We start from the raw sequence: 6,750 nt of genomic DNA on the forward strand, positions 1-6,750 counted from the left end.
AATGCTACATTTGTTATTGTTCTGTTCTGGGCTTGGAGACCCATTTGGGCACTGCAGCCCTCAGTGGCTGGCATTCTGATTGTTATTCTTTGTCCACTGAACAAACACACTCAAGGCCTCTACCCCAGAGAGTCACAGCCCAAAAAGCACAGCCCAACCATGAAGCAAAGACAGCTTAATGCAAACTTTTCATTAACCCCCTATGTCCACTGGCACCACTGGGGTGGGACAAGAAAAGAGGAGAGGGAAGGGAAGGGATAGATGGAGAGGCAGAGGAAGATCGAAAGAAGCAAACAAACAAACAAAAAGGACAGGCAACTTTGTTAAGCCAAGAAGTCCTGAGGAAGCCTCTCCAGGTTGTTTATTTCAATCAACTAAAGAAGGCATGACCGTAAATTAACGGTGTGCTTCCTTGACAAGTCAGAACGTTCCCAGGACAGTACCAAATCCAAGATGCTAAAGACCTGCTTGACTCAGAAATCACTCGTCAGCCAGTCTTCGCTCCTAAAAGCTGAGGTAGAGGAGTGAGGCCAAGGAAGTATGGGCAGCGCCATTACCTCGCACCCAACACGGCCATCTCACCATCCACTCACCCCACGAAGCTCAAATGTCAAACCCACAAAGCTCAAATGTCGAACCCACAAAAGCCAGCTCTTCACGAGTGTTCCCATGCAAAAAGCAGCATTTCCCAGGACTACATTCACCCCTCCTGACAGGGGCATTGGTAATGGTAAAGCTGATGGGTTGGATGTTTATAAAACCAAATGATTAGGAAACAGTGCCTTCCTTCTAAACCCTCAGGTTCTGCCAAGCCAAAGCAAACTCTTTAAAGCCAGGCAGACTTCTTACCAATCTTCTGATGGGATGCTAGGCAAAAAGGTATAGAATGAAGCAGAATGAAAAAGTCAGGCATCTGCAAACAGCAAAATATTTACCCATTTACCGTACACAGACTCTTTTTTTTCTCCTTTACTATGAGGTTTTTTGGGTGGATGGAGTCAAAGCATTTTCTTACATCCCCTGTACTTTTTAAATTCCCCTTAAAACCCATCTTTTAAAATACAGACTATGACTCTAAATGCTTTGATGTAAGAAAGATGGAAATTCATTCCATTAACACACTAATGTTTGCTGAACATCTACTGTGTGCGAAGAACTGCTCTAGGTGCTAGAGAGACATGCAGCAATGACGACAGATTATTCTGCGGGTCAAACGTAGCCTGCCACCTGCTTTTGTACAGCCTACAAACTAAGGCTGTTTCTGATTTTTTTAATGGCTGAGGGGGGAGGGAGATCAAAAGAAGAAAAATAGTTCATGACACATGAAAAGTATATGAAATTCACATTCCTGTGTCCATAAGTAAACTTTTATTGGACCAGATACACCCACTCATACTTTTGTGCTACAAGGCAGAGTGGAATAGTTGGAACAGACGCCATCTCGCCTGACCCTTTACAGAAAAATCTCCCCCTCATGAATGAGACAGACAGCAAATACATAAGCAGATTAATATGCATTTCTGGTAATACTGAGTGCAAAGAAGAACAGGCAGGATGGGGGCAAGGTGGCTGGAAGGGTGAATGTAGGCAGTGTGAGCAGTGATGGCCTCTCTGAGCCAAGACCTAAAGATAAGAAGCCAGCTGAGTAGAGATGGGAGGGGACAGCATTCTGGCAGAGGGAACAGCAAGTGCAAAGGCCCTGAGGCAGGGAAGAGGAGGCAGGGAAGCTGGTTAGACTGAAGGGGTACAGGCACAGGAGGGGAGGGTGGTAGAACAGTGCGAGGGGGGACCACCACAGAGGACAAAGCAGGGAGGCCATGGAAAGGGAGCTGCAATTTTTTCCAAGAAGAAGAATTCACTGGAGGGTTCTAAGCAGAGGAAGGCCATTTTTAAAGGTTTTTAAGCACCTTGAGCGAGCAGGAGTGAAAAAAGACAGTCAGGATACCTTATCTAACCAAGATGCTCCCAGCACAGGCCAATTCAAACCAGGGAGTAAACTCAAAAACCAGTTCATCTGACAATAAAATAAATTCATTGATCCACTCAGGCCTTAGCATGAATACAAACTTTTTAAAATTAATTTTATTGTGTAAAAGCATCTGCAACTAGTATATTAACAGTCCACTGACTCCACAGACAAAACTGTTCAGGAAGAGGCAAAGATTAAAGAAGTGAGTTACCTTAAAGTCCAGACAACTGTTAAGCAAATTGACAGGAAGGGATATGGTGCCGGGAGGGTGTGGAAACCTGGGTAGGAGACTTGTGGTTCCCAGAGGCCAAGAACAGTTAGGAAAACCCCCACACTATGGACAGGATGGGGACAAGTGGCAAGAGCTCAGGTGGCATGGCAGTGTCTGTGAGCTTCTCTCCTGGGGGATGGAGAGATGGAAGCAGTAGGCTGGGAAGGGCAGGGGAAAGTCAGAGTGACAATTGGGAAAAACCTGGCCATCCAGGCCTAGGACTATGGGCTAGACACAATTTGTTAATAGAAGCCCCTCCCTATTAAAGACAGGAAGGGAGGAAGGGGGCAAAGGGAACTAGAATAAGAGATACATCGGGGATACGGCCAAATATCAGGCTGCTGTTAAGTGAGAGAGTCTCACCTGTGGGTGACTGTGCCCCCCATGGGACCCTGGGCAATGTCTGGGAAATGCAGTTGCCACAATTGGTAGTAGGGGGAGAGCTGTTGACATCAAGTGGGTTGGGGCCAGGGATGCTCAACACCCCACAGTACCCAGGAAAGCGCTCCCAGAGAACAATCCAGCCCAAGTGTGGACAGGGCAAATGGGGAGACCTGGGCAGAATCAGACAGCACCCAGTGATAATAAATCAGCTCGGGGTTCACAGCTCCCTGGCGCCATGCAAAGCACTTTAGAGCCTTTCATCCCCTTTCATCCTCACAATTACTGGAGCTGGGTTCTCATTACACCCATTTTACAAATGAGGAAAGTGAGGCCCAGAGACATGAAGTGACCTGCCCCAAAGGAGGGATTTGAACACAGGTCCTCAGACTCATGTGGGGAATGAAGAGAACAGGAAGACAAGGACACGGCCAAGAACAGCAAGCCAGAATGGTGTCCAGGTTTAGGCCCTGTCCTCTTCTGTCTGGCATTCTCAGCTGGAAGCAGAGGTGCCCAGTGGCCCAGCAGGTGTATGGAGCCGTCACAGTCCTGCCATCTGTCCACAGCTCGTTTGCTCTCCACACCCCAACCACACTTGGGAAGGTTTAGTGACCACCCCATTTTGTTCTTGAGCAAGTGACTAGTCTCAGGTCACACAGCTCTGAACCCCACGCCGAGGCTCTGAATACAGATCCCAGGAAGCAAGCCAATTGGAAATGCTCATCTGCCCATGCCTTGGTTGGTCCCCTCCTCCATTCCTCAGCACCCATCACCTCATCCTGCCTGCTCCATAGCCAGCCCTCCCCTGAGGGCAGTGGGCTCCACACCACCATCATAGCTGGGAACATCCCCTTTCTCTTTCCCTCGCTAAATCTGAAGCCCCTTTAAAGGCAGGGACTCCCCAAACCTGCCTCAGCACTCACACATCCCCAGTGCCCATCCTCACAGGTGTCAGATGGAACCAAGGAACAGATGGGCTCTCCAGGGCAGAGGCTCAGATGAGTCAGCCAGGGGAAAGGGGTGGAGCACAAGAAACCAGCAGAGGAGGCGGAGAGATGTGGGATCTCTCATGTTTTGGGGGGTTGGTGGGGGGGAGACACAGACACCACAGAGGGCCCCTGACTGCCCCAGGGAGCTCCTGCAGGAAGGCTCTAGGACAGAGGGAGGGTCTTTTCTAGAACAAAGGCGGAGGGGGGTCCTGAACGTTATTTAAGCTCTAACATTATTTAACAGCTCCTTAGCAGTCCACTCTTTAAAGAGGCAATGATTAGAAAATGCAAGAAAATCAATTGTTACTAAGTAAGATCTATATACATTTCAAGTCTCAAGAACTACACACATGCACACATGCACATGAGGCACCTGACACAGTAACCACATGCACACCCGGGCAACACCTGGGAGTATTTGTGTCATCACACGGAAACCATTCTCTTGTCCGCACCCTCCATGACCTCCACCAGGGGAGGGTGGTTTGACCATCACAGTGTCCCCTGCACCAGGAGCAGCAAAATCTGCCAAGCCTCCAATCAGACGCACAGAAAGAGGACCAGTGAGTTTTAAAAACCCTGGACTTAGACAATCACAAGTTGACTCCTCGACTTTTACACTCTGTCCTTCGGTTTCCAAAAAACAAACTGCAAAGATGAGAGAGGCTACCCACTGCTTTTGCAAGGGAGGCAAGAAAAGGCTGACCAGTGAGTTGACAAACCCTCCCCATGCCTCCCTCATAAGGAAGCTATTATTTGAGAATTAGGGGAGTCATTAGTTCTTGCACCATGGGGGCAAGAAAAGCCCACAGGAATCATCTAATGAGCCCGTGTTGGGGGTTTTCTCCAACCTGAGGGCAGCCAGATAACTGGCTGCTGAAGCAGAGGGGTGGGACAGGCATCTCAGACCTTAAGACAGTGGGACCCAAGGAGCTTGCTGAATAAATGCCATTGACAGAAACACATGGAAAAGGACACACTTTTTACATATAACAGGCTCTTGGACTCCACTGAACAGAACTCGGGAAACAGTTCTCCAGGTGCACCTGAATTATTAAAACAAAAGAATGGGGGGAGGGAGAACAGATGGGACACACTGAAGCACAGTCCATGCCTCCCCGGAGCCCAGGGGGGGGAAAAACAACCCTGTAAAATCTTTCACTTCGCCCAGGTGTACCTGCACCCCAATTCCCCTGGTGCCATAGCATCCATGGGGTGCAGACCTGGGCCCTTGCACATTCCAGGTCAGGTGTCATTCAGAATGAATCCATCCCCAGCTCCCTCGGGGTGGTGAGGACAGTCCCAGGAGGTGATGCGGAAGCCACTCCACAATTTATTGCTACAGAGAAGGGGGACTTGGAGATAGTGATGGAGCTGAGAGGGGAAGGGACTGTGGGACGCGTCTATAATCTGTGATGCGTCTATAATCTGTGATGTGCATAGCAAGTGGATACATTTTTTAAAATGAAAAATCCAGATTGCATGCTTATTTTAGGGGGGGCTAACGGAGATGAAAGGCAAGTTTGGAAGCCGTTATGGCACTGCGGGTTGACTCCGGGAGGGGAGTGGGATGCAGTGATGGATATTTCGGGGAGAGTCCCTGGGAAGCGCCCCGTTAACCCCACTAGTGCCTAAAGGGCCGGAAATGCAGGGGGTTCCACCCAGGGCCTGGGCTCTCTTTATTGTAATTATTATTTTTTTAACTATCAGGATTGTTGTGAATAATAGAAGGGCCCAGCCGAACAGGGCCGGCCTGGATGGGCCACCCACGCTGTCATCTTTTGTGCGGGGCCGGCGGGGACGCCCCGGCCCAACCCCCGCGAGCCCCTAGCCCAGGCAGGGCGCCCCAGCCTCCCGTCCCTGGCCCTGCTATTGTCCAGCCGCACCGCCCCCGCCCGAGGCCCAGCGGGCGCCCCGGGCCGGGCGGTTAACGCCCCCAACCTCCTCACAGGCCGGGACAAAGCGCGGCGACCGCGGCCAGAGCAGGCCTCACCCGAGGCCTGGGCCTCGAGTCCCGGGCGCTCGCCCGCCCACAGCCCCCGGAGTGGCGCGGGTGCGGCGGTGGCAAGGCCCGCGCTCGGATGCGGCGGCAGCCTCCCGCGGGCTCACCTGAGGCGGCGCGCGCGGCCAGATCCGGAGCAGAGGCGCGCGCTCCCCCGCCCTCGGCGTCGCACCCCCAGGTCCCGCTCGGGCCGGGCCCCGCTCGGTCGCTGGCGGCCGAGCCCTCCGCGAGCGCTACGGGAGGGGCTTATGAGGACGCGCGCCAGCCCCGCCCCGGATTCTATTGGTCCCCGAGCCCACGCCCGCGCGCCCATTGGCTGCTGCTGACAGCTCCGCCCCTCCCCTCCGCCGGGCCGATCAACACAGCACCAGCCGCCTCCGGCGAGCCTCGACTAGGCGGGCGCAGGCCTCGGGTGCGCCTCCCTATTGGGCGGCAGGCGGGGACACGCCGGAGCCTACCCACGTGCCCGCTGACCGGCTTCATTTTCATTGGAGGCGGCATACGCCAGCCAAGGCGGCCGCAACCAACTAAACGGCGGCTGGGCCTCGGATTGACAAGGACGCCTCGGGGATCGAGGGGAACAAGCGGGTATTGGCTTGCGGGGTCAGCCCGAGGCGCGGGCTGGCTGAAGCAGGTGCCAATCACGGCTCTGGCCCCGCCCTAGTTATCAGGCAGCAGCTGAGTACGTGAGACCCTGCACAACATCAGCACCGGGTCAGGGAGGTGTGGCGATGGGGTTCGAGACTCGTAGCCGTAGCCGGAATTTGGGCGCAGAGTTCCCCAATTCAAAAAGTCCCGAGTTAGGAAGTATAGCCCCAACGCATGCCATTTTGCAAAGTTGGGGAACTGATAACTGTGGAAATAGGAGTCAAGCAGCAAATGTCCCACTCCGTCCCCCAAAACATAACCAAGTTCATTTCCATCACAATCAACCTTTGCAAAGGAGGCAAGGCCTTCCGGATAAAGTGCCTCCCCTTCCTCCCCGCTAAAACTTAGGGGAAGGGAGGAGTTTGGTGTTACCTGACCTAGGTGCAAAGCTCAACTGGGGTTCACGACTCCCCGAGGATGGCCTCTTTGCTGGCCCTCACCTCTTCGCTGTGCCTATCTTCCCCCAGTGAAGTGGACATGATGGTCACAC

At 52.8% G+C, this 6,750-nt stretch overlaps 1 protein-coding gene across 12 annotated transcripts in view; it reads right to left on the reverse strand.

The window, feature by feature from the left end:
• The window catches only part of KDM4B (lysine demethylase 4B), a 134,559-nt gene extending 128,705 nt beyond the window's left edge, over positions 1–5,854 (reverse strand). For 11 of the 12 annotated variants that reach the window (XR_009452988.1, XM_059697085.1, XM_059697078.1 and 8 more), the window contains exon 1: positions 5,720–5,854. The gene's annotated coding sequence lies outside the window, so the exon portion shown is untranslated. The remainder of the gene's footprint in view (positions 1–5,719) is intronic. The other variant, XM_059697075.1, reaches the window with a different exon arrangement.
• Positions 5,855–6,750: the final 896 nt, after the last annotated feature.

This window comes from Myotis daubentonii, chromosome 5 (assembly GCF_963259705.1).
Source record: "Myotis daubentonii chromosome 5, mMyoDau2.1, whole genome shotgun sequence".
NCBI classification, from domain to species: Eukaryota; Metazoa; Chordata; class Mammalia; order Chiroptera; family Vespertilionidae; genus Myotis; species Myotis daubentonii.